The sequence below is a fragment of the Macrobrachium rosenbergii genome, chromosome 48 (assembly GCF_040412425.1).
Source record: "Macrobrachium rosenbergii isolate ZJJX-2024 chromosome 48, ASM4041242v1, whole genome shotgun sequence".
NCBI classification, from domain to species: domain Eukaryota; kingdom Metazoa; phylum Arthropoda; class Malacostraca; order Decapoda; family Palaemonidae; genus Macrobrachium; species Macrobrachium rosenbergii.
In genome coordinates this window covers 61,294,992-61,315,197 of record NC_089788.1, presented here as the reverse complement: position 1 = coordinate 61,315,197, position 20,206 = coordinate 61,294,992, and the positions used below count along the sequence as shown (strand labels likewise).

Here is a 20,206-nt window from a genome sequence, read left to right as displayed (position 1 = left end):
TTTGATGTTGTTCTGAGGAATCTTGGCCTGTGATATCCTGACAGCGTTTTCTTCAGTTTCTATCTGCCACATATTAATCGTTGGAGGCAAAAATACGGGAATTACATGTGCAATCTTTGGAGTCACTTTGACATTTCTTGAATTCCTTTTTTTTTTTTAACTGGCTATTCAATGTTGAGGAAATGAAGAATAACACTGTTTTAATGGCGTAAGTCCAACGATCTCATCAATCATTATGCCGGCCGACTCTTATTCCACTGTTTTGTAAGCAAGTGGATGTCATTAGTAATATTTACTAAATGATAGCAGTTTATTTAACTTGTCTGAATCTGATAATATCATGAATCTGATAGGTGGTATCTTCATTGCATTAAGTGCTGTAGATATGTCCTGCAGGAAAACTAATTTTTTTTTATATAATTCTGAACAGCCTGTTAAAACAGTGATAATATAAAAAGGTTTACTTATTTAAATAGTTAAATGTAACAATATAAACGGAACTGGGAAAAATAAATTTCTCTCGACTTCTTTGGAACAGAAAATCAAATGATTAATATGTATGCCAAACTATAGGAAGTCTTCAAAACTGTATGAATAAAATAAACTTTATTAAAAAAAGCCAATCCTGTGATGAAGCAAAATATTAATTACTGGAGATTAATTACCTCCAAAAGGGATCGTAAGGTGTACTTTGCCGCACGAATGACCAAAGGGAGAGATAATTAAAGTCTGAATGAAATATTCATCTCGTCATGAATTAGGTTTCTGACATAGGAAGTAATAATCTCTGGTTTCAATTTGTGCATTTATATCCAGTTTAATTTTTTTCCTCTGATGATAAAATATGACAAGGACACCATTTGCTTTGTCACCTGTTTTCCGCCGAAAGGAAAACGTCCTTTGAAAACGAGGAAATGTTTGCATTCCATTTCAATAAAACAAATATCCTGAAAGCGAGGCGAAGTAATATGATAGAAGCCATTTGCATAATTCTGTTGGAGTTGACGCTTTGGGAGCGACAGGTACTGACTGACTCGGCTGTGTTGTGTTTCTTTATTAGTTTGTTTGTTCATGTTTGAGGAAGCAGAATAGAAAAGATCCACTTACTCAAGTGAGCGAGAAGGGAAGCCACTCCGGAAGTCGAGGAGAGAAATTAATTGAGTGACTTAGTGTAAATGATCTGGCGTCATAAATGAAGGAGAGGGAACAAATGATGCCGGTAAACGAAATGTTCATGTAGATCGAAATGTAGATATTGAATGTTTTGATTAAGAGGTTAATTCTTCTCTTTCCTGTGTTATCAGAGAATATGCTTTATGTAAAACAAGTTTTTTCAAGTTAATGAAAAAAAAAGATTTATGGTTAGCATTTATATACATTTTTCCAGTATGCACATACAAATATTTACGTAAAATCATGAAGCTATAAATGTCGCTTAATATCTAATTCACGCTACCTCGGGAATATCCCCGATGTCTACCCACTGGAGTCGCTGGATAAGTATCTGTGTCGAGGGATCGAGACCCGGCAGTACCAATCCATTTATCTCTTATAAATTCCCCTTCGGTGATAATTCCCCATCGGGGATATTCCCGAGGTAGCATGAATTTGATATAAAGCGACATTTGTAGCTTCATGATTGTATATAAATCACGGTGTGATAAAAAAAAATTCATATTTATGTATATATAAAATATATATATATATATATATATATATATATATATATATATATATATATATATATATATTTAATATAAAATATATTTAATATAATATATATGTGTGTGTGTGACAGGAAAAGTTGATAAATTTTTATCAAGAACTTTATAGCCAAAATTATTTAATTCTGGTATCGATGACCATAGACAAAACAACGTCAATTTGCTTAAACCATTCAATCACTGAGCTCCCAGTCTCGAATTTGTTCTTCAGATATCTCCGAGTTTCAGATAACAACAGTGTTCCAACAAGGCAAGAACCCTTTAGACTGGAAGGCCCTTTCAGTCCACTAGCATTGGCAACACTGTCTCTCCTTCCAGAGCGACCTCCCTTGACCTGGTTGCTTGAAGGAGCTGACGATTTCCGATATATTTATTGACACTCAATTTCATCCGCTTAAGGAAATGACGTTATTAAAATGGTCCTGCTTTCATATCGTGTCAGCCATCAAGAAATGATTTTCAATGCAATTTAATGAGAATCTCTGGATTAGATGGTTGAATTCTTAACTGTTTATTCATAAGATATGAATAAACATCATTCCCTGAAACTTATTCATAAGATATGAATAAATTACAGGGAACGATGCAATGCATTTGGAATGGTGTAAGCCATACTTGTTACGCATAAAGGTAAGATACATTTAAATGTATATGCCATCATGAAATATCTTTTGTATTTGACATACTGCAACATACCTTGCAATGAAGCACGTGCAGGTAAACAAAAGAAAAAAACTGAAAAAATGAAGATTTCCTCAATGCAAAAAAAAAAAAACATTGCAAAAAGATTATCTTGCCGCTCTAATTTCTTCCTTACCTGGAATCTATGAACCTAATTTGGAGCTCACAACTGGACACGTCCTCTCTATGCTAATAAGGGATTCACTTATTAATTTCTTCTTCCTCTGTTAGTAAATGGAAGAAGGAGGGGAAGTGAAAGAGAGAGAACCAGAAGAATCCCAAAACCTTCTAAATGTTTTAGAATGGATAGAATATTTCTACAACAGCCGAAATCCCTTAGAGAGCCCTTTTTCGTATTCTCATTCTCTGTCTGTGTGTCTGTCTCATCCATACAAAAGTTGCCACCGAAATAGATCTAGGGCGGAAAAAGTAATAACTAGGGATTTTTTTCAATATGTATATATATATTATATATATATGTGTGTAATATGTGTAAAATGTGTGTGTATATGTATGTATATATATATATATATATATATATATATATATATATATATATATATATATATATATTTTTTTTTTTAAAGATTTTATTCCTTCCTCGTCCGACAGCTAGGAATTAATTTATTCAGGGAATAATTTCACCTTTCATTTGACTGTTGGGCCAAGAAAACATGGCGGGCAAGGTAGACCAAGAGTATTTTGAACTAAGAAAGGACAATTAGCGCTTGTTTGAACTCATGTAGGGGAAGCCCCACCTCAGCTGACCTGGGGTAAACAATAGCTAAACCCCCTCACCCCCATCATGTGATATAGGAGCGGCCCATCCGCTAGGGGAATGGGAGGCGCATCCAGGCTATGAGATAGGTAGGAACTTAACCTCTAAGTACTTAATCTTAAGACCTACTATTCTCCACTCCTTTGCTGGCTGTATGACTCTTTGCAGAACGATGTAGGCCTAGACTTCGAAGCAAACAACCTTGGAAGGTGCGCACGGGGCTCCCGGAGAAGAAGCACTCCGCACAGAACTAGCACTTGAGACACACATAGGCTACCATTTTTCCTTCCTTTACACTGGTGAAAACTAACCCCAGCAACCGGCTGAGCCTCACATGCTCAGCGCAAAACATCTACAGGCCCCAGGTACGTTGACCACAATTAGTCAGTGAGCCAGCCCTTTTCCTCCCCGTGAAATTCCTTGGTTTTCCATTCCTTCAAACCTCAATTTTCTTCCTCCTAAAAAGCACCCCTTTGTTAAGTCACCCTACTTCGAGCAGCCCGTGAATTGCCCCATGACTAGCTTTGAAATCATCCTACTACAATTCAGTGATAAGTATTCAAATATTCTCTCCACAGTGTGAATTAAGGGCAAATTAATTTAAGTAACTCAAGTGATCAATCCCTCCCTAGTAAGTAGATTCATTGTGCTTGGTTTAGTAACAAGGGAGGTTTCCTTTGGCCCCCGAGCTTGTACTAACGCTGGAATTCTCTTCCAGGAGCCATCATACCCTGCCCAGTTTGCAAATCTATGCCACGGTATTTGTTAATGACTGCCATCCAAATTCCATTCCTGGTCGCAGCCTGATCACAAGAATCTGTTGCCCACACAGAAATCATTGTGATTAATGAATGTCCATTTTCCTGGAGTTTACCCCTTCCAATGTATTACTGCCTGTGAATTGATGCATTTTAGCACAAAAGTGTTACTTGTTCTAATGGGGATTGTTGTATCTGTGGCCCCTCATATTTACATCACGTGTCTGTAAATTACTGCATTATTGATCTATCACTTATGATTTATGTGTCTGTAAATCGTTACATTTTTGGTCTCACATATTTGCCCCATTCTCTGTAAATAAACCACTTTTGATTGTAAAAGAATTCTAATTCCAAATCGGCGACCTTCATTATTTACGTAAATCAAGGAAGATTCTAAGGTAAGTCCAGTAGATTCCCTTTTGTTCATAATCGTGGACCCCCCTTGGTACCGAGGCAGTCTATAACAATAAATTGTCCCAATTCCCACCCTCACCAAGGACCCAGTTTATGATAATATATATATATATATATATATATATATATATATATATATATATATATATATATATATATATATATATAATATATATATATATATATATATATATATATATATATATATATATATATATATATATATATATATGATGCCCTGAACAATGAATTAGTTAATCAACTGTATAGGAGGTCAGCCGGAGGTTGGGTTGCTTAGTGAGAGAGAGAGAGAGAGAGAGAGAGAGAGAGAGAGAGAGAGAGAGAGAGAGAGAGAGAGAATACGTGCTCCTGTCAATCGGCAGGGCCTCGACGAGTCAATCGTTTCATATAATCTCTCTCTCTCTCTCTCTCTCTCTCTCTCTCTCTCTCTCTCTCTCTCTCTCTCTCTCTCTCTCAGTGTGGAGCTCAGTACCTTGCCAAATCCGCTCTCCTCCTTCATCAAAGAATCCTCCGATTTGCAAGGTCGCATCTCCCCAACTTATGCTAATTCTCTTATTCTCATCTTTCCAATTCCCGATCGAGACTGATATTAGGTCACCTCAGATGAAAGAAAGTGAATATCAATGCAAATGAAATTAAATGAAAATTACGGTCCAATAATTGTAGGGGAGAGAGAGAGAGAGAGAGAGAGAGAGAGAGAGAGAGAGAGAGAGAGAGAGAGAGAGAGAGAGAGAGAGATGAATGGAAAAAATACATTTGATAAGCATGTGCTGAGAAAGCAGCAAAGAAATAAAGTGGAAAAGAGCAAAAACTTATGAAAAACGTTGAAAAACCCATTGGTATCTAATATCCTGAGTCAAAGTCATTAGGATTAGTCATGGATAAAACGATACCAATATTTACATTTGATTACAAACAGCAATAATTAGGAGGATTTAATTGCCTTTTCTGAGATAATCATTAACCTACAGTAATTAGTAGTCAGGAACACTGTTATTTTAACGATGCTCAAAAAGGATTCGACTAAAAATTGTACAGTAACCTTAATCCCAAAAACAAAAAGAGGTTAACCAGTAATTTGTTAGTTTGAACACTCTAATTTTAGATTCGGATTCTATATACTCTGTATATCGAAAAATTAATTCAAACTTAAATAATTTTCATCAATCCTCCTTGACCTTAATGTAAATATCAGAAATTTTCCTTATCAATTTACCATTTAAATCTTGTAATTTTATAGTCTTTCGCTTATTCATTTCGATGAACCAGAAAGTCAAGTGCTGATAATTAAACGTCATTTCTTGAAAGTGTCGAAATGGAAGGATAAGGACTGGCTTCGAAAAGTGGACATCAAGACAAGAGACGAGGCAAATCTTACGTTAAAGTTTACGGTATTGAGGAAGAAGCTTTATCTCGCTTCATCATGCTTTGATTCTGTGTGGTTTTGGTGACGAATTTCTTTAACTTTTTTCTAAAAGCAATTCTACTGACTTTAGCTGCGCTAATAGGAGCGCAGTCTCCTTATCGTTGCCCCTTCTCGGCTGCCTATAGGCTAGACAAATTTTTGTCATTTTCTCCCTGTACAGAGAACCCAAGATCTGCTTTTCTATCTTCATTTTCCCAAGAGAGGGGTGGATCAAGATGGAGTCAGCCTTGCGGTTCTCAGCAAGTCTTTTGGGATGAGGCTGGTAACTCAATGCCATTCTCCTAAATGAGACTGACGTACCAGAGTTAACTAACTTTCAAGTAAGTTATTCACTCCATAGGTCAACTCACACGAAGGGGGTTTAATGGAACCTGCCTAATAAGTTATAGTTAGGTCAGACATCAACTTGAGCCCTGTCCTCCCGCTGGTTAGAAGAGCGTCCTAACCAATGGCCCAGATCGGTGACTGAAAGTTTCTGATGATCAGAATTGGCCAATAAAACTCACCGAACTAAGGTTACCTCATGTTACTTTCCGAGATTTCGCCTAAGTGGTCGTCTGAAGAGTATACAAACGAGTGAACAGGAAGAATTATACATAGGTACGACGTGCATACACAGAAAATGCTGATGCAATAAGAAGCAATGATATCTGCCTTGGCTTCACAGAAGATGATGACCTTCGGTGGTCCCCATTTCCTCTTCTGACGTCCGACTTTCCTCTCAGTCCGAGGAATCGGGAAGAGTCAGAAGCATCGAAAGATGTCGAGGATTCACCAGGATTAAAGAGACCATGACTGAAAATCCCCAAAGGATAACATTTCCGAATTCTCGATTCCCATGCTATTGGTAAGAGACGTCGAGGAAGTGAAAAGGAGACGCGGCTTCTTTTGACCGAAGATGTCTTATGGTTAATGAAGAGGACAGAAAGGTAGGTTACGCACCAGTGACCTTGATAACTGACTGAATTATTGGCGACAATCTGTGCAGCTAGGTTAAAGCTGCACTTCTTAACGTTGTCTCTTTACCTTCTGATTTTCCACTGATAAAAACAAAATTAATGATCAGAATTAAACAATAATCCATTAATACGCTCTAATGAAGGGACTCACTCTCTCTCGAATATGACAGGAAATAATGGATGGCGATAATGAGATTAAGTGAAATGATAATTATATGAAGGGAAATCAAGCGATAGATATCTAAGTAAAAAGATAAAGCAATCTAAACATCAAAAACTCTTCAAGGAAATCCATTTATTAATCCAATTTGTGCGTCATTATTCATTACTCATAAAAGGTCAGAGTATTTTAATGCTGGCACTATTACTGTCCATAAATGAGCCAAGCGATCATTCGGAAAACCTCCAGGGAATGTCATCAGAATAAAAAACCTCTTAATTATAATTCCATTTGTTGTAATAGAAAGGATTAAGAGGATCTCTGTTTCCTTGCAGGAAATCCAAGAATTCTGAGCAGTATTCAAAATCCATCATTGCATTTCTCATAACATTCCGTGAACAGTTCCAGAACATTCATTGTACGGAAGATAGGATTCCAGTGTAAGAAAGAGAGTTGGCCAACCGATATTCAAGCAAATTATAGAATCTTTTTATAAGGAAGAAGAGGCAATATGAAAAGCCAAATTATTCGTAAGAAATACAAAGTTCACCTGCGTAAATACACATATATTTGTTGCATACCTCTCCCAGACATTACCAATTACTACTGTAGAAATAAAGAGGATTTCTCCCACCTTCTGTTCTCAAGAATCTCCCATATTTTGTTTTATTTGAAATTATATTTTCAGTGGCAGACGTTTACCTCATGAAATGCATCAATGTCAGTAAGATGTTAAACTGTAGGGATTGTCCATATGATATTTTCTTAAACTGGGAATTCTAAATAATTCATATTTTGGCCTTTAAAAACCCTTTTAATTGGCAATAATTTTTTTATATCTTATATCCTTCTGTTCTCAAGAATCTCCCATATTTTGTTTTATTTGAAATTATATTTTCAGTGGAAGACGTTTACCTCATGAAATGCATCAATGTCAGTAAGATGTTAAACTGTAGGGATTGTCCATATGATATTTTCTTAAACTGGGATTTCCAAATAATTCATATTTTGGCAAAACCCCTTTTAATACCCAAAACCAGACGAATGTTTCTGGATTAACCGAAATGGAATCCAAATGAAGGCCTATAAGCATTTTCCACGATATCTGAAAGCAGGCGAATGTCGCTCAAATCAAACAAGGTGAAATGGATGAAGATTTTTTATTGTTATTAATTTCCCTTAGTCAACCAAGCAAACTAACTACTCGAAGTCCAACGTTAGTCCTCGAGCAATTAATAAGGTTGAGGCAATTACTTGAAGGACCTTCGAGGCAAATTTTGCTTTACATAAAATCAAAAGGAAGATGAGTGAGTGTCATGGTTAGATGAACAGAATGAATTTATGCATTAGATGCTCGTATTGTTCAGAAGTATGGGACCAGAAGCCCTCGTGGAATCTGGATATAATCAGATGGCTTGTTTGACCAAAAAACTTTCTCATTCTTTCTCTCTCATTCTCTCTCTCTCTCTCTACACACGCACACACACACACACACACACACATATATATACAGTATATATATATATGTATATATATATATATATATATATATATATATATATATATATATATATACAATATTTATCTATATCATATATACAGTATATATATATATATATATATATATATATATATATATATATATATATATATATATATATATATATATATATATATATATATATATATCGTATAAAGAAATCACTCAATTATCCGGATTAATAGAGCCAAGGCCCTGTCAAATAAGGACGAAATCCGGGCAAGGACAAGTACAATACTCTACAGGTGTAAAACGGTAACCCAATACCCTTAACACCCCCCACTACCTTTTCAATACCGAGTAAGCATAAACTTTCAGTATGCTTACAAACAAGAACCATCACACTTTAAACTGAAAACTTGATGCAAAAGGAAATTAGCTTATTTCCCCTTATTTATAGAAAAATATATTGTATAAATACAACTGAAAAAAAACAGACCCATTTTTCTATCTCTCGTATACAAGTACAACACACAATATGGTAGGTTGCACTACTGGATAATGAGTACCACTTTCTTTTTCTTATTTTGCCTAAACATAAATACTGTAATAACATATTTAAAGATTAAACAACTTTTTCTTTCTCACTTACCTGTGTGTGGTGTCTAAACTGCATATATTGGCCAGACTTTTAAAAATGTGCTAGGAAATTTACAAGGACTCCTCAACCTCCCCTCCCCCCAACACCACTATATCATCAAGGTCCTGTAGTTCCTGTACATCTCTGATGCCTAGAGGGTCCTGATCACAAAGAGGCAGCAAACAGATATCAGATTTCTCACTGGATGAACCTAGCACACCAACATCAACAAAGGGAATTTCAGTCAGCTGAAATTCCTCTGTTCCTCCCTGGAAGCATCAGTAGCTCAGCTAAGAGTCTTCTCATTAGAAACCACATGTCAAATCTTGAATCGAAACAGCCAACCCCATGCAGGCCTGCAAACTTCATAGCTGCAACCTTCGAATCAGTACTGCCAAAGAGCTTGCCAGCCACCATTTGCTGATGAAACCAGATCAAGGTTGACTGTTCAGTGTCATGTTGTCATTTTGCCTTAACCTTGCAGACCCGACTCCTGCATGTCTTCTTCCTAAAGTCTGTTGCGTGCCATACATTCTCTCTATGATTCTAATTTGCCTGAATTCTCAACTATGATTCCTAGTTTCTGTTGAATGGGCAACACCAGCATCCTTGCTCTTTGTTGCTGAATGCATTAATATTTTCCGGATGTAACCAATTAGAAAAAGTTATATTTATGATGCACATGTCATTAAACATTAAAAATGTAAAAAATCACAAAAAGTAATTTATGATGCATTTCTGCAAGCTTAAAAAGCTCACAATGAAAATGATTATTTCTGCCAAAACAAACGAATGTTTTCCCTCCCAAACACCTTCTACTAAACCTATTAAACTGATGACGTATCCGTACCAGCCAATAAAAACAGAAAAACAAAGTGATGTTTCATGAAGTGTTAAGGAGATGACATGCTTTTAAGCCCATAACAATCACAAAAACTCACTCTCTGTCTCTCTACCTTTTTAGCTGTGTGTGTGTGTGTGTGTTTGTGTGTATGTTATAAGCTGTACGTTTGTAGGCGTGTTTCTTAGTACGGTATCACTCGTTCTCCATTTCATTACAAGTTTAGTTGACTCTGAAATGATTATCGCGCATGTCATAACAGTGCACAAGAGAATATTTTATCAGTGTTGATATTTCATCTCAAATATAATGTTCACATTCAAAGTAAAATATTAATTAAAAATATTTATAATGTGAATTTCGCCATGAATTTTTCTTAGACGGGCAACATCTAAGAAAAATTATAAAAAGTTATTTATAACTTGTCTCCCTTCCCTCAACCAAACGCTAAGGAATACTGAATGCGTTTCATTTGGGTTGTAAATTTTACTGTTTTTTCATCTTTCACACCGTGAAAATTAGAGCAAAACATAAAAAAATAAGAAAGTACAGTAAATATAAAAACAAAAATAGCGTAAAGTAAAAATTATAAAAAGGAGGAGCGTAAGTGTTATAGAATTTAATGTATGAAATATTAGCTTATCTCTCTCTCTCTCTCTCTCTCTCTCTCTCTCATCCTTGTTTTTTCTTGCATTATGCTTGATACATTTTATTGCAAGTTACAGTATAGTACCGTAGTATTCTTTAACAAAATGTGGAAAAAGCATAACCATATACAAATATTAAACAGAAAAAATCTAATGAAGTCGAAACACTTGCCTATCCCTCTCTATTCAACCCACAATATTCCAACACACATCCCCCCCTCCTCACAGATGGGAAACTCTTTCCCCGGCCAACCACCTTCCAAGACAGCCCTTCTCTTGAGTGAATCTATCTGTAAACAGCTGTACTGCTGCTCCTTTCCCATGGCGTCAGCTTTCTGACCACCCCTACCCCATGCAACATAAGAAACTTTTCCTGGACTCCCATACCCCTAAACCCTTACTAAGTCTGTTTATGGTTGTAAGCAGCGTTACCAACATTTACTTAGACCACGACGCATTGAATTGCCAACCATTGGAGAAAGGTTTTTCTAATGTTTTGAAATTTACATACACACACACACACATATATATATATATATGTTTGGTTTCTAGTTTCTCGATAATGTCATGTCTAGATAATGGGCATCCTGAAAATCGAGAGATTATATATATATATACACACACACACACACACACACACACATAATGTATATATATATATATATATATATATATATATATATATATATATATATATATATATATATATATATATATATATATATAGTGAATATAGTGAATCAGAAGATGAAATTTTTGTTAGTTACATCAAATTTCATCATCAATAAGATAAAACGTCAAGCAATCTCACGAATCACATGTCTGTCTTTTAGTCAGTGGTCTAGCGAGTATCTCATATATATCTTATGAGTGATTTAACCCCTTTGACCTGCGGATTACCTGTGACGTTCTTTCCCTGTCAGCCATACGGAAGACTGAGCCATCAATCAGGCACAACGCAAGTAAGCCACAAACAGATGTGCAACAGGGAAATAGACAGATGGGAAGCAACTTCACATTCATTTTCTATTTTCTTAAACCTCCCGTTTCCAGGAAGTTTTTTCTGTTCAATATTTATTCATTTGATAAATAAAGTAAGGAAAAATTAAAAGGAGAAAAGGAAGAAAAGCGACAAGAAATGAACGATAACGCCTCTCATGTCATTAAATCATTAAAACGGAGCCCAAAGGAAATTTCTTACCTTTAAGTGTGGCCTTACGAATGTTCATAATTATTACACACAGCTTTCTGAACTGCCCCCACCTCTCTTCTCTCTCTGAACACTCGCAAAGTCTCACTCTACAACTCACTTTTTATAACACAGCCAACTGGTCTCTTCTCCCTCTCCGTCCTTCCCAAAATCACCTCTTCCCACCTTTCCCATCCTCAAAGGAGGGCCATTAGGTGGATGACGGGAGAGTAGGTCCCATTCTCCCAAAATACACAAAACAAAGTCCATCTATTTCCAGTTAGAGGAAGAAGTTTACCGATGTTCAGATTATTTTGTCTGAAAAAGATTTTTATTCGACGATTGTTTGGTTCCTATCGACTCGCCCTTCTCGGCTGCAATGATATCGGATTTCTAGGTATGTCTGCGTGTAAGTGCACAAGACCTTATGGTTAATTACGGGTGCAGAAGCATAATAAATATAGTAAATATTCCAGGGAAGGAGCAGATATCCTACAGAAATGTTGTATAAAATTTGACAAAGTTTAAATCAGGAATCCAAAGCTTGCCTTGAGGGAAATGAGAAAGTTTTGTCTTTGCACGACAGTTTTTGGTGAACTCAGAAGGAATTCAAAGGATTACCAAACACGATTTACCTGTGTGAAAGACTTATGTTTCGACACGTGTTTCTTTACATATCGTCTGTGATATAAAATAATCTTTTCCTTTTTGAAATTTAAATGTTTAACACTACTACCGCTGACTTAGTTGGTTCTGTTCCTTACACAGAGTAAGGCATAACAACAAATTAGTCTTAGGAAGAGATGACGAAGCATAACTTGATTTCACTGACATGTAGCCCAAAACCTTTATATTTCATCACTGCTTCCTTTACATATTATGTTGCTCTCCAGACATCTGCTTATTTAAATATGTCAGTTCCTACCGCAAGTTCTTCATTGGAGGGGTGGCTAGAGCTCTCGGCTAGCACGCTGTTGGCCAATGAAGAATTAGAGGAATTTATTTCTGGTGATAGAAATTCATTTCTCGTCATAATGTGGTTCAGATTCCACAATAAGCTGTAGGTCCCGTTGCTAGGTAACCAACTGGCTCTTAGCCAGGTAAAATAAGTCTAATCCTTCGGCCCAGCCCTAGGAGAGCTGTTAATCAGCTCAGTAGTCTGGTTAAACTAAGATATACTGAGTTCCTACCGCAGGTCCTGGTAGACCCACGCACCCAGTTGAGAGTCTTGGGTACTCTTGAAAAGGTTTTAGCAAGAGGGAAATAGAATAAAATACTTTTATTTCATTCAGAAGTTATTATAAACCACATTGTGGAATATCACCATGGTGATTATTTGTGATGTGCTTACCAACTTCATTTTACAGAACCACTTTTTCTATGCTTCACCTTTAGTAGACCCCTATAACGAAAGTCATATTACTCCTATCACTTTTTGGGTTTGTCTGTTCTATTGGTTCTACGAATTATCAGCCATTCTTTTGTCACATGTTGATTTTCGTACCTTTGTCTTACCATGAGGTAATTATAGCTTTTGTCTTCGATATTCATGGGATCGTTACTTCTAGTGTCTTATAGGGTAATTATCGTTTGTCTTTCCGTGTCCAGAGACCATTACTTACTCTATCTCATTTTCCTGGGATAATTATTGCATCTGTCTCTGGATGTTATGGGTGTCTGGGTAATTATCACTTTTGTCCTAGATTTTCATCAGATCGTTACTTCTTGTTTCTCATTTCGATTGGGTAATTATTGCTTGTTCGATCTAAATTGAGCAACTATTGCCTTTCATTTTATTGGTAGCAAGGGAAGATCAACTCCTCCTTAGTGGTCTCACCTTCATCCACGTAAATGTTTGCAGGTTGTGTTTCTTTTTGTGTGGGAATAGAGATAAACTGGTTTTCTTCATTTTGCTGTTGGAGAGAAATGGATTATCAAGATTCTATCTTCCTTTGATATATCTTTTCTTGGCTGTGCATCACAGAACAAAAAATTGCTAAATATGATCTTCACGTCTGATTACAGCAAACGTACATCACTTTAATCAGTCCCGACAAGTCGAAAGCTCCGTTAATTCCCAAAATGAAACGACGCTTAAGTGAATTATATTTCACTTCGTTCGGACGATCATTACCGGAATGGAAGCCAGCGCGTTTAATTGGTATCTCGGAGGGGAATTAATGTGGTTGTGTTTGGCTGGGATATTATTACGGCCGGGGGATATGGTGATATAGGCGTATATATATACACCAGGGTTTTTTTGGATGGTGATTGTTCATTTCCTTTTTATGATATAACCATTGAATCAACACAGATATGGACATTATTTATCTGAGTCATTGTTTTGTTCCTCATCTTTTTTTTTTTTTGTAATCCCAAAATGTCAACAAAGGCTGGAGACGTGTTATTTGGATTCTTGATTGAACCTTTGACGCTCTTGATCTTATCAATAGATGTGATTCTATAACAGGATGGGGCTCTGCAGATGGTTTTGAATTGAACTGAATAAGAAGATAGAATTTAGGCCAAAGGCCTAGCACTGGGACCAGTGAGGTCATTCAGTGCTACAACGGAAATTGACGGTAAAGTTTCAAAGGTGCAACAGGAGTTACAGCTTGGGGCAGAAGGCAAGCTGCAAAGAACCTAAGTAATGCCTGCAGTGCCCCGCACGAGGTGCACTGACGGCACTATCCCCCTGCGGGTTGTAGATGGTTTTCCTGCTGGTTGTGGCGCTTGAGGAGGTTATGTTGTGATGGTGCAAGATAACCAATGTTGCACGTGTGTGTTCATTGCATGTATATTTTTTAAAATCAATTGCTGACACATCAGCTCTCTCTCTCTCTCTCGACGTATGTATATACTCGTATATATATACATATATGTATGTATGTATGCATATATATGTGTGTATATATACAAATATGTGTATATGTATATATATAATATATATGTATATATACGTGTGTGTGTGTGTGTGTGACCGTATGTCCATTGGTCAAAGGGCTCTTTAATAGGTTAGGATAACTGATCTTGGGAAGTCATTTTGGGTGGGATCACAAAGGGCCTCTTTTTCAACGTTGTCGCAACCAACCACAATCAAATAACAACCACGTATCCAGGTCACTGCTTAGATAAACGAGGCACAGTTGTATGCTATGGAATGTACCGAAGATTTTTACTTCTTACCTAAATTTGAGGCCAGGGCCTTTCGCCAGTAAACCATACATATCCACAGGACCACAAACTGTTCACAGTAGCTGAAATATTTTTCCCATAACTGGTGAGATGATGATTAACCTCATTCGTAAACGATCTATCTATCTATCTATTTCTCTCTGTATCTATATATCTATCTGTCTATCTATGTATGTATACATATACTATATATATATATATATATAATATATATATATTAAATATATATATATATATACTTGCATTTATATATATATATATATATATATATATATATATATATATATATATATATGTTTGTTGCATTTATGTATGTCTGTATACTGTATGTGTACGAAAATAAATGTGAGCGTGTATGTTTAATGACATCACAGTAACATGAGATGTATAAGATGTCATAGAAAATTAAACGCAGAGCCGGACAGATTTATGTTTAATGCTTCATCTTCCATGAGGAACATCTGCACACACACATATATACATATATATATATATATATATATATATATATATATATATATATATATATATATATATATATATATATATATATATATATATATATAATGTGATCATCTACGAATGGGATTCACCCACAATTTTGCAGTTAGAGCATAAATATCACAATCACTAAACAATCTTGCTCTCTGACTGGTGGCAGGTTTGGATTAAGCTGGCCCTATGCTGGTACTGGCTTATGCACGATGGCAGTCTGGTAACGTGATGAGTTGAATAAAATGCTTGTGTGTACCTTCGGACCTGACAACCAAGTCACTTGTTTTTCCTTGAACTCTTGTGTAACAGAGAAGCTTAATGCAAAGAAATTCTGTATTTATGAGGACAGCGAAATCCAAAATTAGTAGAAAGGGAACGACAACAAATTTGTGCTGAGAGAGAGAGAGAGAGAGAGAGAGAGAGAGAGAGAGAGAGAGAGAGAGAGAGAGAGAGAGAGAGAGAGAGAGGAAGCTTTTACAAGCATCCCATAAAGAGCGTCGAGGCGATTCCTCTGGCACTGAACACCCAATGGAAAAGCCCTCGGCTCCTCTCCTCCAGACAACAGCCAATCACCAAAGATTTTTGCCGCAGGTCCTCGATTTAAGTGAATCTTTGCAGAGTGTGCATTTTGGAGTATTTGGGTTTGAGTATTTGTGTTCGACGAAATACAAGAGTGAATGTATACCTTTTATTTGTTTCCTGGATGCAAAAGTAAAATGTTTTTGATGCTTTTTAAAATGTATTTTTCCGTATCTTAAAATCAATCACTGTTTGTCATTTGATGAAATATATAATTCTGTCATTATAATTGTTTTTACAGACATTTCAGCGGTATTATTATTCTTTACTGACTTTGTTCTTTCTCTTTTGTTTTCTCGACAATTCCGAGACAACGATTCCCTTTTTCATTTTCCTTTAGTTCCTAGAGGAGGAGAAAGCATTTATTTTTATATGTGTCAACCTGCAAGACACAAACGACGGTAGGAAGAATTGATTACATGGCAACAATCCTAGTCTTTGTCTGAGAGTGAGTAAATCCGCATACTGGATCCTTATGGAACCTTTTTCCTGTTTTCCTTGCTGTCCAGAAAGCGATTACCAGGACTTTGGGTCCTTCGGATAACACATTTGTTTTCTGTGCTTTACAGGTCAAAATACCATTAAATACCTTTGAAGCCATTGAATTTTCCCAAGCGTATGGCGTTTTAATTTGCGCTGGCAAGTCTGAAGCACAGTTAATTCCCAAAATGAAGCAATACTTTAATTAAGCTATATTTCAAAGCGCTTGGTCGACCATCACCCGAGTGGAAACTATATATTGTAGTGCCTTTAAGTGGTGTCTCAGAGAGGAATCAATGTCGTTGCATTCGTCTGGGAAGTTGTGGCCTCAGGCAGTCGGAATGATAGATGGATTTACCTCTTGGATGATCAGGATGTTCATTTATTAAGAAGTTCCTTTCTGGCTGTTGTAGACATTCATATTAATTACCATTCTTTTGGTTTTTTTTTCAGTAATGATATCAGGTTTCTTCAAGGTATTTGTAAACTGTTCTTTCAATTCCTTTTCCAATGTTTCCTTTCTGAATTGAAGAGCAATTGTGAAATTTTTCACTATTAGGGTAGTTGTAATGTAGTGCTCGGCTGGTCACTGGTGACATAAATGCTGTCACTGACAAATTTATGCATATATATATATATATATATATATATATATATATATATATATATATATATATATATATATGTGTGTGTGTGTGTGTGTGTGTGTGTGTGTGTGTGTGTGTGTGTGTGTGTGTGTGTGTATGCACCATCATTTTTCCTTTGGCAGAGTGTCACAAGAAAGGAACAGCCTCCCGGTCTCACTTGTCTTAGAGATGGGATTCCTGTCCCCATAACCTTCTTTACTGACTTCATCACTTGCTGTTACCCAAAAACTGCCAGGTGGACTGATGGGCACTGGGCGGGAGTGATCCACAGACCAAGAAACTGCGAGCCTGTCTTTCTCCAAACTCACCCTATCTTGTCTTGAATTAAACGGTTTAATGAGGAAGAAATTCGATACATGAAAAGAAAAGGAAGGAATTCTGTATCTCCAAAGAGAAACGAGAGAAGGACAAGGGAGATTTTTTTTTTTTAACGAGCGACCAATTAAGAAGGTGGAGGCGTTTCTTCGTGGCACTGAACACCCGAGGGAAAAGCCCCGAGATCCTCCCGGAGACAAAAGCTAACTCCGCAGAATTTAAGGACCAACTTTCCTGGCAAAGTGTAAGCGAAGATGTTCTTATCCCTTGTCTTCCTTTCAACGTTAATTTCTATCTCATGGAAGGAGAACTTTGTTCGGATTTGTCCAAGTATTTTTTGGTGGCATTAACATTCCTTTTGCCTGTTCTTTGATGTTATAAACTACATCTTTATTATTGTTGGTACTGCTGCAGTTCTAGCAGAATTCATCTTTTTTAATACACCTGATTTAGTTTTGTATTGTCGGGTTTATTTCCATATGAAATTTCTGAAATGTTTTATTGAATCCTAAAAGGAAAATTTCGAGCTTTTAATTTTTCCAAATATAATTTACCTCATGTGAGTGCGATTGCTTATTTCCATATGGAGAGACAACGAGAACAACAAAACCAAACAAATATCAGAGGCTCAGAAAAAGGTTCCTCTTGAGAAAGAAGCAAAGACCTGCAGACGAGGACCAAATAAGACTGTTGCCTCCCAAGGCTTTTATTGCAAGTCCTGTGGGGAAAAGGATCACAAACCTAATGACAAAGAGACAACGCTAATCAAAGGCAGCAACATCCAAGGAGGTTATGGCTTTTGTTTTTGTCAGAGCTACCACAAATAACTTTATCTCTCTGATTCCCAGCACATGCGAGGGCGTTCTCATTTGTCTCCTGCTTCTCTCTTCCACAGTACAAAAGATCGTTAACGAGAGGCTCCGGTTCGATACTGGAAGGGGCAGGAACGATCCGAGACTGTTCCCTTGATCTGCGGAGCCTTTGGTGATCTTGGCATTCGTTTCAAGTATTTACTAATCTGCTCATTCCAATAGAAAACAAATATAGTTCTAACACCACCAAATAACAAATTTTGTGATATTCTCTTTAAAGGTGAAACAACTGCCCCAAAACAGTCCAGTTTTGAGATTTCTTAAATTAAATAAGTTTACTTTTGAAAACTACGAACAATAAAAACAAACCTTTAAGATTTTGTTTAACCAAGGAATTCGGAAAAAGAAATAATGATATGGCTCACTTATATTCTCCAGAACATCCATTACATGCTTTGTAAATGATCTGAATAAATTCATTTATATCAGATTTATAACTCCACTAGCGTCATTTCATTCCCAGAAACAACCCATAAACCTGCTTAATTTACTAAAGTCTTTTGGAGTAATCATATACAGTAGCCACCAGTCTTCCTGTGATATTCCCGATACTCTTGCATAACAAGTCTCAAGTTCATTCTCCACACTCAGCGCATTTTGTAAAAACATTTAATTTGGGTTATGAATGTACTGAAATGTGTGTAACAATATGGATGTAACTCACTGATATAGAATAACTTTTATTAATTAACATATATAATTATCAATAACTATTTATAAAAAACTGATATTAGGCAATTTTAGAAAGTTTACAAATACTTAAAGTTCTTTAGTCATCTGGAAGTAAATAACTTACCTGGAGCCAGCATTTCATTGTAATCCAAGGTATAAAGGCAAACTGCGATCCAGGTTAAATATTTAAGTGTAGTCGAGGTACAATTGAATTACCCTGGTGACCCACTTAGTGACTCCCTTCCAGTTTTAGGCAAGTCTGGTATTTCTTCGTACAGTAGAGAATTGTTCAAAACTGCTCGCACTATGGGGACTAGTAGAACCTGTGGGAATGGTATGATTATTAGTCACTACTATAGTTGTTTGGATATCTTTCAGTGTATGGTGGTCTGAAAATTTTTGAAATCACTGGGTCAAATGGTTTTCTCCTGCGTAAAAATCTGTTGAATCCATGACTGCTCCCCGTTAAGAAATTGTAACTTCCACGAAACATTACAAAATCTCTATAATTTTGTCAATACTTTATGAACAAGTGGAAAATTTTCATTATTAAAGAAAATATTTCCCAGAATTTGAACATACACCAAAATTTTAACGGAAAGTCTCTTGGGTCTTAAATCTTGAGATAATCATGTTGAAAGTTACATTTAATATAATTTATTGAAAGCCACTAAATTCTTCTTACCAAGATTTATTCATATATTCATCTATTAATTATCTTAGTTTTTGCGCAAGCCCTCCTCTTGACATACGGTAGACAAACTCTACCGCACACCAGAGGAGATCCTCCCCACTCCGGGGCTCCGCCCCTGAAGGGGGAGGATTAGCTTGCTTAGTGTTTGGTTCGAGCAAAGTGAAAGAGGAGAGGTCCTCACCTCTTCATTTTGAATGGAAAATAGTTACCAGCGGAGTCCGAAGAAACTTCCGGTGTGGCTGATATTTTGAAGGCCAGCAGACTCCCGAAATTTGAAAAATGGGGTCATAAATTATTGCATTTACCAAACATTAAATTAGTCAATTTATGCAGTTAATTTCAAGATGAAGATGGCCTAGGGTAATAACTCTAATACTGAAAATACAGAATATCTGGCTTGTGAATTCATCAATATACCATGTATATATCACAATCATAAAGGGAAAAATCTAACGGGAACGGTCATAGATAAACGACCAACTGTATGGAAACGTACAGCAAATACACGTAAACTGGAAGCCGCTACGAACTTTTCT

The 20,206-nt window shown here is 36.3% G+C and overlaps 1 protein-coding gene across 2 annotated transcripts in view; it reads right to left on the bottom strand.

Moving 5' to 3' along the window:
- Window positions 1–20,206, bottom strand: part of LOC136831453 (facilitated trehalose transporter Tret1-like) — a 280,303-nt gene that overhangs the window by 192,261 nt on the left and 67,836 nt on the right. For both annotated transcript variants that reach the window (XM_067091927.1, XM_067091928.1), the window contains one exon: window positions 19,101–19,299. The gene's annotated coding sequence lies outside the window, so the exon portion shown is untranslated. The remainder of the gene's footprint in view (window positions 1–19,100; window positions 19,300–20,206) is intronic.